Source organism: Bos taurus, chromosome 16, assembly GCF_002263795.3.
Source record: "Bos taurus isolate L1 Dominette 01449 registration number 42190680 breed Hereford chromosome 16, ARS-UCD2.0, whole genome shotgun sequence".
Lineage (NCBI taxonomy): Eukaryota > Metazoa > Chordata > Mammalia > Artiodactyla > Bovidae > Bos > Bos taurus.
The window spans coordinates 70,190,083-70,214,765 of NC_037343.1; the positions used below are offsets into that span (position 1 = coordinate 70,190,083).

The 24,683-nt window shown below is 46.8% G+C and overlaps 1 long non-coding RNA gene across 1 annotated transcript; it reads right to left on the bottom strand.

Annotated features, from left to right (window-relative positions):
• Positions 1 to 2,381: 2,381 nt before the first annotated feature.
• Positions 2,382 to 24,683, bottom strand: LOC112441861 (uncharacterized). Its single transcript, XR_003029792.2, has 3 exons — positions 24,464 to 24,683; positions 5,867 to 7,792; positions 2,382 to 4,526 (listed from the first exon to the last, which is right to left on the bottom strand). It is a non-coding gene; the product is annotated as an uncharacterized lncRNA (long non-coding RNA).

Genomic DNA, 24,683 nt, shown 5'->3' on the forward strand with positions numbered 1-24,683 from the left:
GAGTTCCACCTAGCCCCCTAAGTTTGTGTCAAATCTTTTCTTTTGTCCCCTTCAACTAAGCCCATGTGGGAATGGAAACGTTTTTGTGCATTAAAGAAAATCAATGAAAACATCTCAGAAACTATTTCAAGCTCCTCTTCCTCCCTCAGGGTGGCAAGTCAAGCCCTGCAGTGCTGTGCAGGGGTCCCAAGGAGAGCCAAACCCATGTGGGTGGCAGAGTTCCACCTCACCTCTCTCTCCTAACACAGGACGCCGTTCCAGAAGGCCAGCCAGCCTAGGAAAACACTAACTCTCTCCTCAGAGCCTTTAAGTTTCAGTCTTCAACTGTATTTCTGTTCGGTTTTGATCCCTAAACCAAGTGTGAAACATCTTTAAATGCAGTAGGATGTTAGCCCTAAGACAACGATCTGGAGAGCAGGCTTGATGAACATTGCACAGTATCCGGGGTCCGGAGATCTGGATTTGAACCTCCTCTCTGCCACTAACTGGCTGTGCAATTTTGCATGAGTCACTTAACCTCTCTGAGTTTTTGGTTCCTCTTCTTTGAAATCAGGATATTCACAAAGACCTTGCCTGGGTTTTGCAAAGTAAGAAATGAGATAATAATGTATAGGACCAACACATATCTCCATCACCAAGGAAGAAGTTGAGGCCAAACAAGTTGCCAGCTGACCCCTAGCTAACTGCAGCCCCACCCAGGCAGACAAAAGCTCAACAGAGTGACATCTGGGAAGGAACACGGTCCAGTTGCCTGAGCGAGAGCCTTCAGTAGCCCCAGCAGTAAGGGTGCCCCTGCTGTTGGGCAAGGGCAGCACCAGTTCAGCCTCCAGTAGACAAATGAAGAGACTGGTTTTCAACAAGGAAAGCAGGCTTTGTGGTGCAGTCAGGCCAGGAAGAAGGAGTGGGAGGAAGGGTAGGGAGTCTCACTGTGGCAGATGTCTTGGCTGGGAGAGAAAGTTCTAGAGACTGCGATGAGGGTTGGGGAACAGGGGGCTTGGGCTCAATTCAGAACAGCCCAGCTTCCTTCCAGACGGGAAACCAGAGTAGCATCCAGAGGGATCCCGGGAGATCCCGGCGTGCCAGGCCGGCAGCCGAGCCACGGTGGGGCCCGGGTGGGGAGACCGCAGGCTGGCCCGGTCTTGGAAGCGCGGTCGGTTCACCTGAGAGGGCTGGAAAACCCTCACCCCTGGGGAGGAAAAAGAAGATGGGATTTCTCCTGGGGTCGGAACAGGACCCTGCCGGCTGGAGACAATGGCTCCAGGAGCCTCCACAACTCCACCCCTGTTGCGGAGGGAACTCAACACCCTGGAGATCGGCGTGTGAAATCTGCGCTGGGGAAGAGAGTCCTCATTTAGCAGAGAAAGCGCTGCGCTATCTATGTGTGAAAGCTTTTTTAACACTGTTCCCTGCTCTCCATATGGCGAACTTCACCCAAATTAGGAAGAACTGATGAACAAAACTCCAGCAACTTGAAAATGAGAGTGAGCGAGTTCCAGATGCCCATCCCAGAGGCAGCCACAGCCGGTGCCCCGGGCGGGCCTGCAGGGCAGAGGGTCCCTGCACCCCTGCCACCTAGCCCCATCCCCAAGTGTACCCGAGTCCCCGGGGCTGTGTGTGCCCTCTCTGTGGATGAATCATCGTCACCCGTAACTAAAATCATCACCACAATATGTGTGTGTGTGTGTGTGTTAGTCTCGGTGGTGTCTGACTCTTGGCAATCCCATGGACTGCCAGGCTTCTCTGTCCATGGGGATTCTCCAGGCAAGAATACTGGAGTGAATTGCTATGCCCTCCTCCGGGGAATCTTCCGAATCCAGGAATCGAACCCAGGTCTCCTGCATTGCAGACGGATTCTTTACCAGCTGAGCCACCAGGGAAGCTCAGAAATGCCCATATGGTAGTCACTCAGTCGTTTCCAACTGTTTGTGACCCCATGGACTGTAGCCCACCGGGCTCCTCTGTCCGTGGGATTCTCCAAGCAAGAATACCCGAGTGGGTTGCCATTCCCTTCTCCAGGGGATCTTCCTCACCCAGGGATGGAACCCAGGTCTCACGCATTGCGGACAGATTCTTTACTGCCTGAGCCAATAATTGTACACTCACTTTGTGCCAGACGGTATACCAGGAACCTTGCTGTTTCAGTGAATCCTCACCAGAATCCTGTGACTGGCTGTGGCTGGTTTTCTCTGCCCATTTAAAGTGGCAAATGGAGAGTCAGAGAGGTTGGCTTTTGCCCAACATCCCACAGGAGCATTCAGACATAGCCAGGTTATTCATTTGAGGTGCAGTCTCTTAAGTTCACCTTCCTCTTCTCCAGAGCCAGTCCGGAAGGTGGGGATTTTGGTCCACTGGAAGCTGAGAGGCGGTTCCTGCTGCAGAAAGTGGGGGCAATGGCGGGTGCGGGGGGGAGTACTCTGCCTTTTACCCCCAGGCAGAGGACAAGCAGTCAGAACACCTGATGGTTTCTCATGGTTGAGGGGCGGGGGACTGGGTTGTGGGAGCCACAGAATCAATAGCTCAGAGACCATCAGATCTGCCATGGAACTTAATGGCCAACTGCTATGACCCCCTCATGGAAAAGCCAAGGTCAGGGAGACAAAACTGAGTCACACAACAGGTTATGTAAGTAACACAGCCAGCCCAACCACCCCGTGTTCATTCAAGTCTCCCTAAAGCCTTCCATGAAAGCAGCCACCTCTCCTGCCCCCCTTCCACCTGCCTCTCCCAGTCCTTCGGAAGGCGGAGGTGCATCCTGCCCGAGCAACCCTTCCGGCCCCCACTCCCTCTCCAGGACCAGCTCCTCCCACCTCTCCCTGCTTTGTAGCCCATTTCCTGCCCTCATTTAAACGCAACTGTTCCAGGCCACCGTCCCCCATCTCCCTTCCACCACCTCTCCAGCCGCCCGCCCCCTTTGGCTCCCATCCGGGTCTGGGGCCACACCGGCCCCCTCTCTTTCATTCCAGCCTCCAGTATGGCAGGATGAAATGAAGCTCGATGCAAAGATGTTTAGAATGTTCATCTCGGCGATTGTATTATTTACAGCAACTCCACGCTGTGCCCAGGGCATTGGATGGTTTGAAAGATGCTATACAAACTGAAATTGTGTGGCATTGTTTGTTCCTCCGCATTCTGCGAGAGAGAACCAATCTAGTAATCACTGTTTTTGCTCCTCAAATCAGAGACGCTCCACGTTGTGTACATGGTGGCTAATCTGGAAATAAGGATTCACAGCAAACGTATAAGGAGCTCTGGAAGCCGTTGGGGCCTGCGAGTGAATGAAAGGCAGCAGGAAGGAGGAAAAGACGGTTGGTCGAGGGGAGGCCGGCGAGAGCCCCGTGGTCCCTCGGAGCTTGAACAGCATCCATCCTGGGGTGGCAGGACATGCCACATCACATATCCATTCGCGCAGACGGAACAGGCCCCAGGGAGCACAGTGTCCCTGACCTGCACGTGGCCAGCTGCAGTCCGCCTGCAAACCTCCTTGCCACTGGGTTTTCACCCCAAGGTCAAATTCTCTGGAGCAGGGCTGACCCTTTCTGATCCTAACTTGGGAAAAGGAGTGGGGAGGAGAGGAGAGGATCACACCAGGGGTAGGGATGACCACGCAAATGCCCGAGTCCCACTTTAAGGACATGGCAACAGGGAGGGTGGAGGGGCAGTGCCCGGGAGCACTGAAGCCATCCAGCCGGTCTGAACTCTATTGACTTAGTGTGGAGCTAACTCGGACCTTTTGCCCTGCACGCCGGGCCCCAGCTTGACCAGCCTGTGTTCAGAGGCACAACCCCAGGGACCAGGTATGCCTCTGGCCGGTGTTACTGGTGAGCCCTGCTCATGTATGCTCCCTTGAAAAAAGGAAGGAATCTAGCCTCACAGCCTGGCCCCAGCTTCCAGGATACAGTGCCACCTTCTTCTTTTCTCCCTCCCTTTTCACCTGCCCACTCACCTAACGGGTGAGTTAGGGCAGGTGAAAAGGGAGGGAGCCATGTTGAGCCATGGGCCACGTTGCTCACAGCCTCCTTTCTAAGGAGGCATCTTGGTCACTCTCTAATTTTCCCTTTAGCCTGCCCAAACTCTGTGCCTTCTTTAATGAGCAATTCAGATATTCTTAAAAAAGAAAAAAAGAAAAAAAAAAGTCCTGGTCTTTTTTTCATATTTCTTTCTTTCTTTCTTTATCTGGGTGTATTGGGTCTTAGCACTCAGGATTTCTGCTGTGTCATGTGGGATCTTTCATTGTGATGCAGGGACTCTGTAGTTGTAGCACATAAGCTCAGTAGTTGCAGAGCACTGGCCTAGTTGCTCCAAGACGTGTGGGATCTTAGTTCCCTGACCAGGGATTGAACCTGGACCACCAGGGAAGTCCCCAGATATTCTTTCCCTATAACCCCTTCCATAAGCTCCCCATGCCATGTGGCAAGATTACCTGGTCTCCTTTAAGCCCCAGATCCTGTTTGTAACTCGAGGAACTGGCTCCCAGTGTGGTCCATGAAACAGATGTGTGGGCTCCGCCTCTCACCGGACATAAACTCCTAGAGGACAGAGACACTGTGTGGTCCCATCTCCAGCCCTCCTCATCCCCTGTGCCTGGCAGAGAGGCTGAACATCCCTACAGCCTCCAGGCTCTGCTCCCTGGAACATGGAACCAGGTGGGCAGTAAAAGAAGGTGGTCATGGATAATAATTTCAGGTCCAAGACCTCACTGATTTAACTTCTCCCTTCCAAAGGCTTCCCTGGCCCTTGCCAGTTTGTTCTAAAACTTAATTCTCAAGTAGTTCAGATTCTCTCTATATGCCAAGTCTGAGTGTGTCGTCTGCCGAGTTAAATTGCGGCCGAGTCGCACAACAATTTAACTGGTCTGATGTACGAGGCCTCATCATCCATTACCAGGAGCATTTAGAAGCGAGGTAATTAGAGTCTGCATTCCTGCAGCCTGAGGCTCCGCGGCTACAATCGTGGAGTTTATTATAATAATGATAATGGGGAAGGGTCCCAGGGATTCCATTTCCAGACTGTTCAGACTGGCATTAAAGAGCCCCAGAGGAAGGGACTGGGGAAAACACCGCCATCGCAAGGTCAATTCCACCCAAAGAGGAAGCCCTGGGGTAAGCTATCCCATCTCCAGGCTTCTCCTGCACAGCTGGGAGTGAAGCTACCCAAGGGCAGAATGGGTTTCCTCGATTCCTCCAGAACCAAACCCCATCCTATGCCATCTCAGACTGCACAGGGAAGCCTACTCCCTTAGCTTGTAATGACAGATTCACAGCCGAATCACTGCCGTGGGCTGAGCTTAGGTCGGAGGGAGTCCCTCCCTTGATCCCATCACCAGCGCTAGACAGAGATGACTGAGTTTTCCAGGTCTTGCTTTTAAAATTCCAATATCCTGTTGATGAAAAAGCCATGAGATCACTAAAAAAAGTCTGAGACACTAGCATGAATTAGTGGAAGAGCTTCTTTCCACCTCACTGAAAGGGCTTCGGTTTTAGGAGAAGCATTTGATTCTGGTGGAATATAGGAATAAACTAGAGAAAAGAGAAGAAAGGACCCACATAGCTTTGCTTCCAGCTAATTAGTTAATCAATTAATTAGTTAGCTAGTTACTCAATGAGTGAATCGTTGAGTAAGTCAATGAATGGGCCATTGGATAGGACAGGTCTCGTTTTCTCACTCCACCTGTTCAGATGGGAGGCCCCCTGGCCCCATCTCCACCCCATGCCAAAGTGCCAACAATCCTCAGGACCTTACCAGGCACAGCACCATGGGGGTGGGGAGGCTGGAGGTGAACAGGCTGCCCTGAGGGTCTCCAGGTTATAAAGAAAAACCTTCTCACCCCTCAGAGCATCTGCCTCAACCCTGTTCCTGCTTCATTTACCGGTTCTGAGCCACAGTCAGGCTTGGAAGGTCTTGAAGATCTGTATTCTCTCTCCCCTTCTGTATTGGTTTCCCAGGGCGGCTGTAACAGATCGCCATAAACTTGGGTGGCTTAAAAGAACAGAAACATATTCTCTTAGAGTTAGAGGCTAGAAGTCCAACATCAAGGTGTCAGCAGAATGGCTCCCTTCTGGAGGCTCTGAAGGAGAAACAGCCCAGCCTCTCTCCAGGCCAGCAGGCCTCAGCCTCCCTTGACTCATAGACAGTCAACATTGTAACTGAGACCACATGAGGACACCACCCCACTCCCATCTTTGCCTCCACCGTCACATCCCTCCCTTTCTGTGTTCTTGCCCTTTTCTGTCTCTTAGAAGTACACTTTCACTGAAATTAGGGCCCACCCTCATCCAATATGTTCTCAATTCCTTAATTATATCTGCAAAGACTCTGTGTCCAAAGAAGATCACATTTTGAAGTCCCAAGTGGACATGAATTTGGGGATTCAACCCACTCCACCTTCCTAGAATCAAACAGCAAGAGAAGAATGTAGAACTTAGTGGAATCACAGGAGGGATAAATGACATGGGAAGTTTGTAGGAATGAGAGGCCTTGGGTGCATGCCTGCGAGCTCAGTCATGTCCGACTCTTTGGGACGCCATGAACTGTAGCCCATCAGGCTCCTCTGCCATGGAATTTTCCAGGAAAGAATACTGGAGTGGGTTACCATTTCCTCCTCCAGAGGCCTTGGGTAAGGTCTCTAACTGAAGCCTCCCAACTCTGCCCTCCTCACCTCCATGCCATATGTCCAGTTCTCTGAGAATCAGAGTATGGACACTAAGGTGGGGGTGGGGGCTTGCGGGGGAGGCAGGGTTCATCCACCATGTCAGGAAACTGAAAGTGGAGACCCCCAGGCAAGACCAAGCAAACACAGTGGACAGACCCCGGGCTTTAATCTTCAGAGCCAGTTTGGCCAACATCATTTTTAGCTCTCCCTGTGATCTCCAAAGCATCTGACTGAGGTAGGCCCTGACCCTGAGATCCACTCCTGTTGTCTTCATGAACCAGGTGGCAACAGACACCCCCAAGATGTTGCCCTTGCATAGTTCTTCCCCACACCCAATACAGCAGGCCTGTGTAACCAAAGGATATTGCAGAAATGAAGGAGTGTGATTTCTGAAGCTAGATCACAAAAGGCATTGCAATATGTGCTTTGCTCTGGCTTGGTTCATTTGCTTTGGAGGAAGCCAGCTGCTCAAGTAGCCCAGTGAAGAAGTCCACATGGATAGAAACCGAGGGTTCCTGCCAACGTCGACACTGACTTGCCAGTCACTTGAGTGAACTATTCCCATCTCTTTCAGAATTTTCCACAGTTTATTGTGATCCACACAGTCAAAGGCTTTGGCATAGTCAATAAAGCAGAAATAGATGTTTTTCTGAAACTCTCTTGCTTTTTCCATGATCCAGCAGATGTTGGAAATTTGATCTCTGGCTCCTCTGCCTTTTCTAAAACCAGCTTGAACATCAGGAAGTTCACAGTTCACATATTGCTGAAGCCTGGCTTGGAGAATTTTGAGCATTAATTTACTAGCATGTGAGATGAGTACAATTGTGCAGTAGTTTGAGCATTCTTTGGCATTGCCTTTCTTTGGGATTGGAATGAAAACTCACCTTTTCCAGTCCTGTGGCCACTGCTGAGTTTTCCAAATTGCTGGCATATTGAGTGCAGCATTTTCACAGCATCATCTTTCAGGATTTGAAATAGCTCAACTGGAATTCCATCACCTCCACTAGCTTTGTTCATAGTGATGCTTTCTAAGGCCCACTTGACTTCACATTCCAGGATGTCTGGCTCTAGGTGAGTGATCATACCATCGTGATTATCTGGGTCATGAAGATCTTTTTTGTACAGATCTGCCTCTTGAGAAATCTGTATGCAGGTCAGGAAGCAACAGTTAGAACTGGACATGGAACAACAGACTGGTTCCAAATAGGAAAAGGCTGTATATTGTCACCCTTCTTATTTAACTTACATGCAGAGTACATCATGAGAAATGCTGGACTGGAAGAAACACAAGCTGGAATCAAGATTTCCAGGAGAAATATCAATAACCTCAGACATGCAGATGACACTACCCTTATGGCAGAAAGTGAAGAGGAACTAAAAAGCCTCTTGATGAAAGTGAAAGTAGAGAGTGAAAAAATTGGCTTAAAGCTCAACATTCAGAAAACAAAGATCATGGCATCCGGTCCCATCACTTCATGGGAAATAGATGGGGAAACAGTGGAAACAGTGGCAGACTTTATTTGGGGGGGCTCCAAAATCACTGCAGATGGTGACTGCAGCCATGAAATTAAAAGACACTTACTCCTTGGAAGGAAAGTTATGACCAATCTAGATAGCATATTGAAAAGCAGAGACATTACTTTCCAACAAAGGTCCATCTAGTCAAGGCTATGGTTTTTCCTGTGGTCATGTATGGATGTGAGAGTTGGACTGTGAAAAAGGCTGAGCGCCGAAGAATTGATGCTTTTGAACTGTGGTGTTGGAGAAGACTCTTGAGAGTCCCTTGGACTGCAAGGAGATCCAACCAGTCCATTCTGAAGGAGATCAGCCCTGGGATTTCTTTGGAAGGAATGACGCTAAAGCTGAAACTCCAGTACTTTGGCCACCTCGTGCGAAGAGTTGACTCATTGGAAAAGACCCTGGTGCTGGGAGGGATTGGGGGCAGGAGGAGAAGGGGACAACAGAGGATGAGATGGCTGGATGGCATCACTGACTCGATGGACATGAGTCTGAGTGAACTCCGGGAGTTGGTGATGGACAGGGAGGCCTGGCATGCTGCGATTCATGGGGTCGCAAAGAGTTGGACACGACTGAGCAACTGAACTGAACTGAACTGAGTGAACTATGTTGAGATTAGATTCTCCAGATCTAGTCCAGTATGCAAAAGCTCCAGGCAACATCTTAACTGAAACTAATGAGAAAACCATCCAGCTAAGCCACTCTGAATTCCTAACTCCTAGTAGCAGTGTGAGATAATAGTTATTGCAGTTTTAAACCACTAAGTTCTGGGGCATTTACTGTGTCTCAACAGGTAGCTAATATGCATGCTCAGCCACGTTGTCATTTGCATATTTATCATTCAGTAAATGTTAGAGGGTAGGCAAATCATCACAAATACTCTCTGTAGAGAAAAATCTAATGTGATCCCTTTTCTCAAGGAGCTTATAACACAGGAAAACAAGGTTTCTAAACCCAACTCAAAAAGCAACATGTTCCAAGGGCTTTCGTATCTAAGAAAGGGTAGAAGGGATTCTGTGGGTTCTTGGGGAATGCTTCTCAGTCAGGATTCTCAGTTGACGACAACAGAAAGCAACTCCAATTTCCATAGAAAAGAGATTTATTGGAAGGAAAACTAAGAGCCCATGGAGGTGATGGAAACACGAAAGAAGCGGCCAACAGGCAGAGCAAGGAGACCAGGCAGCGTTGGGGCCGCCACCCCACTTACAGGCCCAGTCTGGCCTATGGTACCTCTGCTGTCACTGAATTTGTTTCTGCTCATTACCAGGTAGATGGAAGCATCCAGCTGTCCAAGAGTACATCACCCGCATGTGTCCAGATACCAAGGAGCAGAACAGGGCCCACCTCTCCAACTTCAGCGTCTAAAGGGGAACCAAGGACCTTTATATTATGTAGGAATTGAATAAAGAAACAAGCAACACTAGGATGCTGAGACACCACTGCAGAGAAGAAAGGGGCCCTTTGGGGCAGAGGAATAGCAGGACATAAGAGGGCCAGGAGCTCCAGCTCATTCCTCCGCTCCCTGGGCTAAGCCTGAGCAGACTCGGCGTCCTCACCAAAGAAATGGCATGAAAGTGTCTTCTCTCTCCCTCCTTCTTTTTCACCTTTCTTGCTGTAGCTGTGAAGCCCTCTCTCTCCCCTATCCCACCCCTAATCCCATCCCACTTCCCTTTGCTCTGCAGATCTCAGGATGGATAGCTTAGAATAGAATCCGTTCCAGAAGGCAGAACTAATGAGGACTTGCTAGCTAGGAATGCCCCATCATGGGCTGCCAGGCACACACACAGAGAAATTTACTAGTCTCAGCAGGAATCAGTGATGCAAACAAAACCATAGGGAGCAGCCCAGGCCCACCATTATGCCTACCAAGGCTTCCAGGTGTGGTTGATTGTAGCACCATCCTATACCTCCTATGAAAGCAAGTGGGCAGATTGGGACTGAGTAATAAGACTTCTGAACACCCACAAAACCAGCAAGGAGACCAATGCAATAGAGACTTTGCCTATTTGCTGAGTAACCAACTCACCAAGCCCTGCTATCCCCTGAAGATGCCTGGCCCTCACCCCATACCCATTGGTGTGGCTGCCAGAAGCCAAATAGGGGACAGAGTGGTCCTTTCATAGGACCCAGTCTTTGAGGAGCTTAGTCCACTTCTGCCTCCATTCCCAGACTATAAAAGGCACTCTGTTTAACAGCCCCAATCCCCCGGAGACTCCTCTTTGATGACTTCAGCCTGACAGCACACCACGCTCTCTCCATCTGGACCATCAGCTTCAGCAACTGATTAAATATCACCATGAAGGTATGCTGAGCCAACCCACTGGAGCCAACCTCCCCCAGCCTGGGTGCCCAGGGATGCCACCTCTCTCATCAGAGTACCAGCCGATTTCATCCAATTTCATCCTCCCTCTAGGCTCAGGGGCGCTTCCCTGGTGGCTCAGAGGGTAAAGCGTCTGCCTGCGATACGGGAGACCTGGGTCCTGTCCCTGGGTCGGGAAGATCCCCAGAGAAGGAAATGGCAACCCACTCCAGTACTCTTGCCTGGAAAACTCCATGGACAGAGGAGCCTGGTGGGCTACAGTCCACAAGGTTGCAAAGAGTTGAACACAACTGAGTGACTTCACTTTCTCTTTCTCTTTCTCTTTTCTTCTTATCTCAGGGATGACCTTGGCCAAAGTCAGAGAACACTGAGAACCCCAGTGTTTTCCATCCTGCTTCAGGCCATAGGAAGCCCTCCCCTCAGGTAATCTGAGCTCTATGAAGGCCCAAAGCAATATTTCTGATGTTCTCTTGGGAACTTAGAGCAAAAGCCCAGAGGTCCACTGTCCCACAAGAGATGAGAAGTGTCACCTTCTCAGGGGCTTGTAGCATCTCAAAAACATCTCACATCCCAGATCCTGTTTTTCCACCAGATGGTCTTCACCTCTGCCAGGCACCTGCCTGGATCCTCCTTATCATTTGACTTCCCTTCAACTCTTCTGGGCTCTCTGAAATCTAGGTTTACCATCCCATATAAGTGTTTTCTGTAAAAATGGGCCTGGAGAATTAAACTGCGGGTAAATGGATAAATGAAAGAGACAGAAAAGACGTCCATGGACGGCAGAACTCAGGAGAGGAAGGAGGTTATTTGCTCCATCCTCACTGTCACTCCCCTCATTTATCCAGCTGTGTTGCTCTGCATCCTGGTCCTGCCATCATCCACAGAGCCTTCACGGATAGCAGGGAACCCTTACACAATGATGCTTCTCAGCCTGTTCTGTACCATGGACTTTGACACCTCGTAACCTATACCCTGCCTTCCAACACCTTCCATCTGAAAAGCCGATCACCTACTCTGAGCACAATATCTTATCTTTCTTTTCCTCCATTTACTTTTATTTTTTTGCATCTCATGGATACTTTCTGTCCATGACAAAATAAATGTCTCTCCAACTATCATCTCTCAACTGGCTTCACATCCTTCCCTTTCTAATCATCTATCCATTTAGTCACTTCCTTGCCATTATCCTTAAGGATCACGTATCTATCAAATGCCCTTGCTCCTGCAGCCAATTTGTTGAGGGAAGCCAGTGGAAGCCACATGACCATTGACACCATGCGTCTCCAAACCCAACCCTGCCACCATGCCTTCCTTCTCTTCTCTTCACCTACCTTCCTTTTTTAAAAGTTATTTATTTTTAATTGAAGGATAATTGCTTTACAATATTGTGTTAGTTTCTGCCATACACCAGCATGAATCAGACATAGGTATACATATTCCCCCTCCATCCTCAACCTCCCTGCCACCTCCCACCCCATCCCACCCCTCTAGGTTGTCACAGAGCCCTGGTTTGAGTTCCCTGAATCATGCAGCAAATTCCCACTGGCTGTCTATTTTACATCTGGTAGTGTATATGCTTCCATGCTAACCTCTCCATTCGCCCCACCCTCTCCTTCCCCCACTCATTGTGTCCGTAAGTCCGTTCCCTATGTCTGTCTCCATCAGTGCCCTGCAGATAGGTTCGTCAGTACCGTCTTTCCAGATTCTGTATATATGCGTTAGTATATGATATTTGTTTTTCTCTTTCTGACTTACTTCACTCTGTTTAATAGGCACTAGGCTCATCCACCTCATTAGCACTGACCCAAATATGTTCCTTTTTATAGCTGAGTAATATTCCATTGTATTTATGTACCACAGATTTTTATCCATTCATCTGTCGATGGATATCTAGGTTGTCCTAGCTATCGTAAATAATTCTGCAATGAACATTGGTTCACCTACCTTTCTGGGTATCTTCTCTCACCTCCAAATCCTGCTCTATCCCCTTCCTCCTCACTCTATTTCATCCTTGCCTACTTCTTTACAAATACTGAGAATGTGGGGCACATGCTCCCTTGGCTTCCTCCTTACCACTAACCTGTCTATACCCTCACCTGTCATCTCTACCTTCCTTCTGAAGCATCCTTTATCCTGTCCAAGGCAGATCCTTCATCTGGCTCTGGGTCCTGCCCCTCACCACCCATCACTTCCCTCCTTTTGAGTTTCTCCTTTTCTGCTGTCTCCTTTTCATCACTTTGTATCCTAAACATGCTCAAGTCTCAGGATTTAAAAACACATTCCTCCAGAGAGCCTTTCTTTCCTACCTCCTCAAATCAACCCTCTGGACTCCCAAATTACCAGTATGATTCCTCCATCATAGCTTTTTAAAGAGTTTTTTATTTTTATTTAATTTTTTAAATATTTATTTATTTGGCCACACTGGGTCTTAGCTGAAGCATGTGGGATCTTTAGGTTATGGCATGTGGAATCTAGTTCCCTGACCAAGGATCGAACCAGGCCCCCTGCACTGGGACTGCGGAGTCTTAGCCGCTGGACCACCAAGAACGTTCCCAACATATCATTTAAACACTGGGGTATAAAATATAATTTACCTTCCTGTCTTCAATCACTCAGTTGTAAGCTCCTTGAGGGCATATCCAAATTTAATTTTACATGCTCCAGGAGTTTCTAAAGCATGGCAGACACCAAATGAAAGTTTCTCAAATGAATGTTGAAAGTGAAAGTGAAAGTTGCTCAGTCGTGTCCAACTTTTTGCAAACCCACAGACTATACAGTCCATGGAATTCTCCAGGCCTACTATTAATAAATCTATCATCCCAGGATGACTCTAAAATCCTGAAGCCTGTGGCTGTATCCTTCCATTTCTTAGACGTGCCATCCTACCCCTGTATTACAGAATATACACACTAACCATGTCAGAGCCATGCAATAAATTGAACTAAAATGGAAAATAACACCCTTCCCTAAAGTTTGCTTATTTTACTCTATAGATGATCCCAAGTCTGAACCTGAATTCTTTTCCTAGCCCACATTCTACTCCATATCCCTTCTTTCCTTTCAATCTGTATATCAACTAAGTTGAATATTAATGGACCTAGACGCTGTCATACAGAGTGAAGTAAGTCAGAAAGAGAAAAACAAATACCGAATATTAATTCTTGGATGCGGAATCTAGAAAAAAAGTACAGATGAAGCTATTTGCAAAGAAGGAATAGAGACACAGACACAGAGAACAAACATATGGACACAAAGGGGGGAAAGGGAGGTGGGATGAAGGCCAGGTAAGCCTGGCGTGCTGCAGTCCATGGGGTCGCACAGAGTCGGACACGACTGAGCGACTGAACTGACCTGAACTGATGTATAAAATAGATAACTATTGAGAACCTACTCAATGCTTTGTGGTGACTTAAATGGGAAGGAAATCCCCAAAAGAGGAGATATATGACATGTATGGCTAATGCACTTTGCTGTACAGCAGAAAGTAACACAGCATTGTAAAGCAACTATGCTCCAGTAAAAACTTAAAAATAACAAAAACGAAACATGCTTTCAAAGCTGTGTGAATGTGCCTCCGGTGTTCTGCCCTGTGTCTTTCCTAGACATGTTACCCCTCTTGGGAGCAGTCTCCACCCCTACCTTTGCCCCTCTGGCCAAAGAAAAGTCATTCTCCAAATGATGGTGCCTCTGAGAAGCCTTGCTTGACCTCCCCATCAGAACTATCTCCCTTCGCCAGATCCCTTAACACTTGCTTCATGCTCTGGCATGGTCTCTCAGAACACACTTTTCACTTTAGTCAGTTGTGTGACTTTCCAGAGGACAAGAGTGAGACTCCTCAGTGAGGAAGGAATAAATGTAAAGAGCTGAACTGAAAGCAGAAGGCAAATGTTAAAACATCCCATTCAAACATGCCCTTACTGCCATCACTCCTTCAACCTTCCACCTCCTCAACCATCTCCAGCAGGTTTTTATCCCGGGGAAGACAAAGTCCTCATCTCTTGAGCAGACAGAAACCCTCCCAGTAAAAGTATAAAGGCTCTGAGAGGAGACAGCAAAGAATAAGAGAAAATGGGATGCAGTATTTCTCAACTGTAATGAAACTCCCTTGAGAGGAAAAGCCATGCTCTTTCCTCCTTTAGCTCTAAAGCGTAGAGCCCAGGGCAGATGCCCCTTTATTACAGAACTTATCATGCTGTCTTGCTCAATGAATGTAATTATTGAGCAATAATAACACAATCTTTTCCTATGGAACTAGGAATTTATTATTTAATAGGACCTAAATAAAAGGCCTATGGGTCTTTTATGCAGAACCAGTAGACTCTGTGTATATGTGAGTGTATAAAGATATTTATCTCAAGGAATTTGCTCATGCAATTATGGGAGCTGGCAAGTCCCAAATCCACACGACAAGCAAGTCTGAAGTTTGTAGGTCAGGCCAGCAGGCTGGAAACTCAGCAGGAGTTGATGTTGAGGCTGGAGGCAGAATTCCTTCTTCCCTGGGAAACCTCAGTTTTTGGCTCAGAAAGCCTTCGACTGATTGGATGCAGCCTATGAAGATTTTTAACAGTGAATCCCTTTGCTTAAAGTGAATCCATCATGGACATTGACTACATCTGCAAAATAATTTTACAGCAACACCTAGATTAGGATTTGAGTAAATAATTGGGTACCACAGTCCAGTCAAGATGACATGTAAAACTGACCATCATCAGTACCAGGGGCTCCAGTCAGGCCTTGCAGGTAAACAGAACTGGGCTAAAGTCCCCGCTCTATGTGACTCTGGGCAGATTAAGTTCTTCAGGTGTGTTTCCTCACTTGTAAAACAAAGATATCCATGCCAGTGGGTAGGGAGAGATAAATTCAGTTCAGTTCAGTCGCTCAGTAGTGTCTGACTCTTTGTGATCCCATGAACTGCAGCACTCCAGGCTTCCCTGTCCATCACCAAGTCCCGGAGTTTACTCAAACTCATGTTCATTGAATCGGTAATGCCATCCAACCATCTCATCCTCTGTCACCCCCTTCTCCTCCCGCCTTCAATCTTTCCCAGCATCAGGGTCTTTGCCAAGGAGTCAGTTCTTCACATCAGATGGCCAAAGTATTGGAGTTTCAGCTTCAGCATCTGTCCTTCCAATGAATATTCAGGACCGATTTCCCTTAGGATTGACTGGTTGGACCTCCTTGCAGTCCAAGGGACTCTCAAGACTCTTTTCCAATACTGCAATTCAAAAGCATCAATTCTTCGGCACTCAGCTTTCTTTATAATCCAACTCTCACATCCATACATGACCGCTAGAAAAACCATAGCTTTGACTATACAGACCTTTGTTGGCAAAGCTTTTTAATATTCTGTCTAGGTTGGTCATAACTTTTCTTCCCATGAGCAAGTGTCTTTTAATTTCACGGCTGCAGTCACCATCTGCAGTGATTCTGGAGCCCCAAAAAATAAAGTCTGTCACTGTTTCCACTGTTTCCGCATCTATTTGTCATGAAGTGATGGGACCAGATGCCATGATCTTAGTTTTCTGAATGTTGAGCTTTAAGCCAACTTTTTCACTCTCCTCTTTCACTTTCATCAAGAGACTTTTTAGTTCTTCTTCACTTTCTGCCATAAGGGTGGTGTCACCTGCATATCTGAGGTTATTGATATTTCTCCCGGCAATCTTGATTCCAGCTTGTGCTTCATCCAGCCTGGCATTTCTCATGATGTACTCTGCATATAAGTTAAACAAGCAGGGTGACAATATACAGCCTTGACGTACTCCTTTTCCTATTTGGAACCAGTCTGTTGTTTCATGTCCAGTTCTAACTGTTGCTTCCTGACCTGCATACAGGTTTCTCAAGAGGCAGGTCAGGTGGTCTGGTATTCCCATCCCTTTCAGAATTTTCCACAGTTTATTGTGATCCACTCAGTCAAATGCTTTGGCATAGTCAATAAAGCAGAAGTAGATGTTTTTCTGGAACTCTTGCTTTTTTGATGATCCAACGGATGTTGGCAATTTGATCACTGGTTCCTCTGCCTTTTCTAAATCCAGCTTGAACATCTAGATATTAATATAAATGACCATATATAAAATAGATAAACAGCAAGGTCCTACTGTATAGACAGGGAGCTAAGTCAACATCCTGTGACAAGCCGTCACAGAAAAGATGAAAAAGAATACATATGTGTATATATATATATGTACACACTCACACATATATATTACTGTATCACTTTGCTGCACACTTGAAACTAACACAACATTTTAAATCATCTATACTTCAGTCTCTTTAAAAAAGACAACCATGCCTTCCCAGGAACAACAGAAAACCAAACGTGTAATCCAGGACTTGGCCCCGGTGAGGCACCACAGCAAGGACTCAGTAAGTGAAGCTGCTTCATCGATACCCCCAGCATCAGCACGACTTAGCTCTTTGTCAGAAGGCTGTGAGATGCTTGGGGGGATGGACAGTGGGGTGTTGTCTTTGCTGGCTATTTGTTTTTAGACAACCGCTTGGACCCTCACCAACCACGTGGAAGAGCCGTGATGAGCTTGATAATTCAGGAAAAGTGATCTAATCCAAAGAGTGATAAGAAGCTATTTACACCTCAGTGTGAGCAGGTCTGACTCTCTTGGCTCCATGCACCTTCCCAGCAAAGGCTGGTGACCATCCACTGAGCTCATTAGTTTGACCACGTGCTCACTGATCCTCCCAATTCCATAAAGTTTTCCCCCGGACCATAAAATCTAAGAAAGAAAAATAAATAAATAAAACTGACCAAATAGCCCTTTGTCCAGTATCATCATCTAACTGCAGGACCAGCTTCTAGGACCCTACCCCTGAGGGAGTGTCTCCAGCCCACTTACAGGACTCCTAAAAAATTCCAAGCAGGTCATACACAAGGCAGACTCATCATGGAACCAGTGGAAATTCCCCAGCTTCATTCCTGCTCACTCTGGGTCACCCTTTATAACCAGCCAGCTCCTGTTTTCCAGGCAATGTGCTGCGACCCCAGAGAGCAGACGCCTTGGGATTTATCCCGTGGCCTCACAGTTCGGCACCAGGCCCCCTTGGATGCTCTCCAGCCCCAGCAGGTGAGGAGTGACCCTTGACATCTCTCTTGTTTGGTTCAGAGGGGACACTCCCAACACGAGCCCACAGTGTCCATTTCTTCCACATCTCTGCTCCCTCCCAGAGCTCCCCCATCCTCCCACCTACTCATGGGATGTTGCCAGCTCACTTGCGCACCATCCAGTCATTCTGGCCACATGTTCCTTAGGAAGAGAAAAGATGGGCAGAGAGAACCTGGACTTTCACTGAAAAGATCCCACAAGACTCCCCAACCTCACTCCTGGTCGTTCTTGTCAAACATTCATCTGACAGAACCAGATTGCTGCTGCTACTGCTGCTGCTGAAATTAATGGAATCTGGCAGGAAAACCTTTTGTTTTTCCAATCCTGAATTTTGCCAAGCAAACACAAGGATCATGTTGAAAATGGCTGCTGTTGAGGAGTGGGTTTCAGTGTACTACAGAAGCTCCCACTACACAGCCCTCAACGCACGATCCGCACACACGTGCACACACTGAATCCTCTCCAGTTCAAAGAGGCTGCCTATTTTTTCTAATGCAAATAAAACATTAAATAGGAAACCTTTCAGGACCTCTGCCATGGACAAACCCACGTGCCAATTTCCCTTCTTTCCAATGACAGCAGCTCCAATCCGACATTTTGTGACTTGGATATGCTGATGACAGATTCAGGGGGATAGAGCCAGGGAACCTGGAGAAAGTCTTCTTGCTTTGCAGAAGGATTTGGTCTCTGTATTCCAACTCTGATCAACCTGGCCTGAACTCTAGGGCCCATATGAGGGCCTTAAAAGGAGAGATGGACAAAGATGGGTAGCATCAAAAGTGCACATTTATTAAATATTGTGTGATACCACTTATATGTGGAATCTGAAAACTGCTACAAACTAGTGAATATAACAAAAAAGAATTCGACTCACAGATAGAGAGAACAAATTAGCGGTTACCAGTGGGGATAGGGAAGAGGGGAGGGGCACAACAGGGGGTAGAGAGGAAGAGGTACAAAGGATTAGGTATAAAATAAAGTACAAGGATGTATTGTGCAACATGGGGAATATAGCCAGTATTTTATATTAACTATAAATGGAGTATAATGTTTAAAATGTGAATCATTATATTGTATTTGTTGTTGTTCAGTCACTAAGTCGTGTCTAACTCGTTTGTGACTCCGTGGACTGTAGCCCCTCCACCTGCTTCTCTGTCCATGGGATTTCCCAGGCAAGAACACTGGAGTGGGTTGCCATTTCCTTCTCCAGGGGATCTTCCCAACCCAGGAACTGAACTCACAGCTCCTGCCACATCTCCTGCACTGCAGGCAGAGTCTTTGCCACTAAGCCACCAGGGAAGCTGTTAAATTGCATACTTGTAACTTATATAATATTATACAGGAACTATACTTTAAATTTTTTAAATGCACATTTATTTGAAGACAGAATCCTTTTCCACATACCCTGAATAGGTCAAAGCTGCCACAATCTCCTCCCCGCCTCGCTTTTCCACCTGGTTTCATCCCACAGATAGAACTGAAAGAAGGATTGAGTTACGGCCCTGACTTGAAAGGCCGCATTTGTGCCTTCTGGGCAGGGTGGATGCAGCCTCCACCTTGCTCTACAATGACTCGTCCCCGCCCCATTGTTTTAAGGCAGAACAAGAGGGTGTCTGCAGAGCCACCCCTACAGAGCCTTTTGTTGGAACAGAAACTTCGCGTGGCCTAAAAGGAACTGAATTAAATAGGGATGTGAACTGAACACACCATTTGTTTTCCACCAGTATCGCTGAGAAGGAAGAGCCCAGGGATGGGGAATGGGAGATTCCGGGCGCCATTTTTGGCACCAGTTACCTCACAAGTGGTTTCGCCTTTAAATCCGCCATGATGACCCCAGCCCTTACAGACTGATGGCTTCTCTAAACTCCCAGAGTTCCTTTCTCTCAGCCACATGAGCCAACATTCAGTTAAATGTGCCTTCATACCCTGCTTCCCAGATGGTGCTAGTGGTAAAGAACCTGCCTGCAAATGCAGGAGATATAAGAGATGCAGGCTTGATCCCTGAGTTGGGAAGATCCCCTGGAGTAGGGAAGTAGGAAATGGCAACTCACTCCAGTGTTCTTGCCTGAAGAATCCCATGGACAGAGGAGCCTGGCGGGCTACAGTCCATGAGGTCACAAAGAGTCAGACACGACTAAAGCAACTTAGCATGCATGCATGCAAAAGTACCTTCACACCTTGCCTTCTATGGTAGGATAAGTCATTCCAATGAGACAGGAAGAGCCTTCAAGAGGGAACCATGTCTTATATTTGTCTCAAATATCCCACTGGTTCTTACATAGCAGGAGCTTACATTTATGAAGAAAAAAAAAAAGAAAGGAGGGAAGGAGAGAGTGAGGGAGTAGATAAAAGTACATGTTAATCAGTGAAGTGAGCAATGGTAGTTCTGTACACACTGAACAAAGCTGGGAGGATGTAGTCCACGCTACTGGGCCCTGCTCAGACACCCTTTGCCAGGCTGGTGCTTCCTCCTCCACCCCGCCCTCCAGCTGCTGTGAATATTGGCTCACAGCTCCCCCACTTCTTCAGAGAATTGCCTTCAGCAGAACAGCAGCCACCCCAACCCCATATGACAGCCCTTCCCCAGAGTCAGTCCACAGCCAATAACGGACGGACACCAGGGGTACAAGGACGGCACCTTCGCCTCAAAGTGGGACCAACCCTGTGGTACCATTTATGCTCCAGAGCTCCCTGGGTATCAGGTATGAGACTCTGTCTGGGGCCACATCCTTGCTTTGCACCTTCCTGGTGTCACCCCGCTTCCTTCTTTCTTCTGAGGGTCCTCCCTACATAAGCCACTGACACCCCAACCCCTGCATCAAGCTCTGCCTTGAGGGAATACAAAACACAATGAAGAAGTCCAGTCAGGAGAGGACAGAGGGACCTTCTCTCTTCCAGGGTCACTTTCTCTTGAGATGAAGAACAAGCTGCCCCGTACATTGGCTGCTACCAAAGTAGGTTTTGTGTGTGTGTCTGGATGATATAACAGCCCCCCTTTTCCCAGATTAGTGTTTACACATCCATGAAAATAAACCAACATCTCTGATTGACTTACTTGCTGGAAAAAAACTATTTAAAATGAAGGCGATGAAGGCACATATGAATAAGGATGAGCTGGGAGAAACCTTAAGCAGGTTTTCAAGATATGAGGACTAGCACCTATTTTATCCAGTTGCAAGGAAGAAACGATGGCACACTTGAATTAGGATAATCTGATAAAGGTCTAATATAGGAACTGTTTCAAAAACATGGGCAAGGGGACTTTCCTGGTGGTCTGGTGGTTAAGACTCCATGCTCTGTAATGCAGGGGGCCTAAGTTTGATCCCTTCTCAGGGAGCTAGATCCTGCAGGCCAAAACTAAGATTTTACATGCTGCAACTAAAGATCCTGTGTGCCACACTAAGACCCAGCAGAGCCAAATAAATACTTTTTTTAAATGTAGGCAAGGTAGAGAGAAATCACAAGGGGTGACACCCAGAGTTTTTAACAGTGGGGTCTGAGGAAACAGGAGAAGGGGATTACAAAAAGAAAGAAGAGTCAGAGACATAGACATCTCAGGGACAACCCTAAGGGAGAGAGCCAGAGGGCAAAATGCCCAGACCTCACCCTCTCTCCCTGGTGGCTCAGATGGTAAAGAATCTGCCTGCAATGCGGGAGACCTGGGTTCAATCCCTGGGTCAAGAATATCCCCCGGAGAAGGGAACAACTACCCATTCCAGTATTCTTGCCTGGAAAATCCCATGGACAGAGGAGCCTGGTGGGCTACAGTCCATGGGGTCACAAAGAGTTGGACTGAGTGGCTAAAATTTTTCACCCTCTCCTCCTTCTGCCAGGGAAAAGCCAGAAGGCCAAGGAGCTATAGAAGAGGCCTGAAGGCCAGTCCGCCCAAGCAGAGAGCACAGTTGGAAAAGGTGACAGTGGAACTGAAGGAACGAAGGAGATCCAGCATTTCTTTAAAAAATATTTTTTTAATTAAAAAAAATATGTATTTTTCTATTATTCCATGACCTGTTCTCAATACAGAATGATCCCAAGCCCATTCTATTCTTTTCTTTGTTTAGATGTTTAAGTTTTTATTTTTATACATTTTTTAAAAGTTACTTTCCATTTACAGTTATTACAAAATATCGGCTATATTCCAGTGCTGTACAGCACATCCTCAAGCCAATTTACACTCAATGGTTTGTACCCCCTATTTCCCCCATCTCGGTAATGTCCTTCCCCTCCTCCCATTGGTAACCACCAGTTTCTTCTCTATATCTGTGAGAATGCTCCTTTTTTGTTGTATTCACTAGTTTGCTATGTTTTTTAAATTGCACATATATGGTATATGTCTTTCTCTTTCTGACATACTTCACTTAGTACAATAATCTCTAGGTCCCTCCATTTTTCTACAAATGGCATTATTTCATTCTTTGTTATGGCTGAGTAATATTCCAGCATGTGTATGTGTGAATACACATATATATGTGTATATATATATGCTGCATCTTCTTTATCCATTCACCTGTTGGTGGACACTTAGGCTGTTTCCATATCTTAGCTATTTTAAATAATGCTGCTATGATCATTGCATACTCCTGGGTATGTATCCAAAAAAATCCAAAAACACAAATTCAAACAGATGTATGCAGACGTGTATGTGGCTGAGTCCCTTTGTTGTCCACCTGAAACTATCACAACATTGTTAATTGGCTCTAACCCAATACAAAGTAAAAAGTTTTTAAAGAAGACATGTGCACCCCATTCTATTCTTTTCTAACATGTCAATTTTCAACACTCCAGACCATTAAAGATCTCCCTATGAGTTTACAGGGAAGAAAACATTTAATAAATCCATTCTCATGCATCCTCTTATTCATTCAATATCATATGTATTTGACACATACCACAATAGGAACTGGGGGTACAAAGATAGTTCTCTTAACCCATGGAGATTATGGTTTTCCTCCTCCTGCCCAACCCGGGAACCTCACTACCTGAGAAAAAGTAGCTCTTCAGTTCTCACGATTCCTCATGTCCTGCTAGGACCTTTGGTATCCTCGGTATTCCAAATGAGGTATTGAAATCTTTGTGCAATGATAAGTCAGGAATTGGAGATACAGCCTAGTGGGAAGCCTGCTCCCCACAATGAGATGCCTCCTGGAGACTTGGCGACACCCATGGATTGCAGGTGGGATGGGGTTCCACTGAGCAGCCAATGTCAGGGTTAGCGCCCTTGACCCACAGAACCGGAGGCATCTGGGACATTCAGGTAACCCTGTGTGCTTGTCTTCCTCTTCTACTAGACTGCTCACACCTTAAGGCTGCCTGGCACTGTATTTGTTAAAAGTATACATGAGTGGCTTAAGGCCCAGTCCTGCCATGAGATCCAAAACAGAGAGCCACCTCTGTGACCCAGCTCCTAGCTCCTTGGGAGGCATTCAGTAAACACTAACCCAGTTATAATAATCTATATTTTATAGAAACCCACTGGGGAGACAAAACATACACAGGGAGTTCTGGAACAAAGATAAGAGCCCAGGTGCACAAGTAGCAGCTCTAAAGCAAATCTGAGGGTCCAAGGAAAGAGGTACCCTGTCTGTAGGGACTTCTGGACGTTTTGTTCATTAGTGACTTAAGAAAGGGAACAGATGACATCTCCTCCTCCTCTTCCCTGAAGATCCACATTGTTCATAGACATTGAACATTGGCAGCACACGCCACTGATCAGAGGGCCGCCCATCGTGCCCAAGACACAGAACACGCAGCTCCTAAGGTGTGGTGAGAACAGCCGGTGGTCAGTGGGAGGAGCCCCAAGCTTTATGGGAGACTGGACCTAGCATTCATTCCTGCTCTGGCACTTGCTGGTATCTAATCTTAAGCAAACCATTTCACACCTCTGCATCTCAGTCTTCAGATTCGTAAAAAAGGGTATGACGCTTTCTTCGAAGGCTCTTAAGTTTGCAAAATGGTCCATGTGGATGGACTCAGCACGGAGCCTTCTCTGAGGTAGGTGCTCGACAAATGGGAGCTACATCTAGCAGCAAAAAAACCCAAAAAAGGCAGCCAAGAAGGAAGAAAGAAGAGTCTCACAGTTCTAAGACTCTAAGCATGGTCCCTGCCCATCCCTATTTCAGGCAATCTTTTAAGTTCTCATTTTAATTTGTTCATTAAAATAAGAACAAAAGGTAGGCAACATAGGTGTTTCCAACAATATAATTTACATCAGTTCAGATCAGTTCAGTTCAGTTCATTTGCTTAGTCGTGTCCAACTCTTTGCAACCCCATGGACTGCAGGACACCAGGCCTCCCTGTCTATCATCAATAATAAACACAGACAGTATAGAAATAATGCAGAATAGGGAATTAGGTGTCAGAATACCTGGGTTCCAATCCCAAAGTCGCTATTAATTCATGTGACTTAGACAAGTCACTTAACCTCTCTGGACTTCAGCTTCTTTCTGTCTAAAAGGAGCAGAGAGGCCTCCCCAGTGGTACAGTGGTTACGACTTCACCTTCTAGTGCAGGGGTCTGGATTCGACCCCTGGTCAGGAAGCTAAGATCCCACACGCCGTAGTGAAAAAAAATTTAAAAATCCCAAAATATTCAAAAATTTTAGAAATAAAAGGAGCAGAGAGGAGGGTGTCAGGCAGGGAAGAGAAGAGAATGGATTAAGCTAGATGATTCATACATTTTCCAGACTAAAAATTTTATGTTGCTATAGTAAGAATGAATAAATTGATGGGCAAACATTGTCCGTTCACTCTTTCTTGTGAATTAGTTTAAAAAAATAAGTACAATTGATTTCAAGTACAAGAGAAAGGTTTCAGTGGATTTCATTTCACCAACACCCATTCTCTTATGGTCCAGCCTACTTACGTGTGGTTCCACGGCTCCACAGTTCCTTTGGTAGCTCTTTGACCCACCCTCCCTTCCTTCGTGGAGTCTGTATACCTTCATTTCACCTGGGCATCAACTTCTGAGGAAGAATGGGGAGGCAAGGTTTTGTTTTAATCCCATGGGAGACCCAACAGAGGGTGCTGGCTATACATCCCCTCCCAACCTCTTTTTTCTGTGGATAGATCGAGCTGCTCGCCCT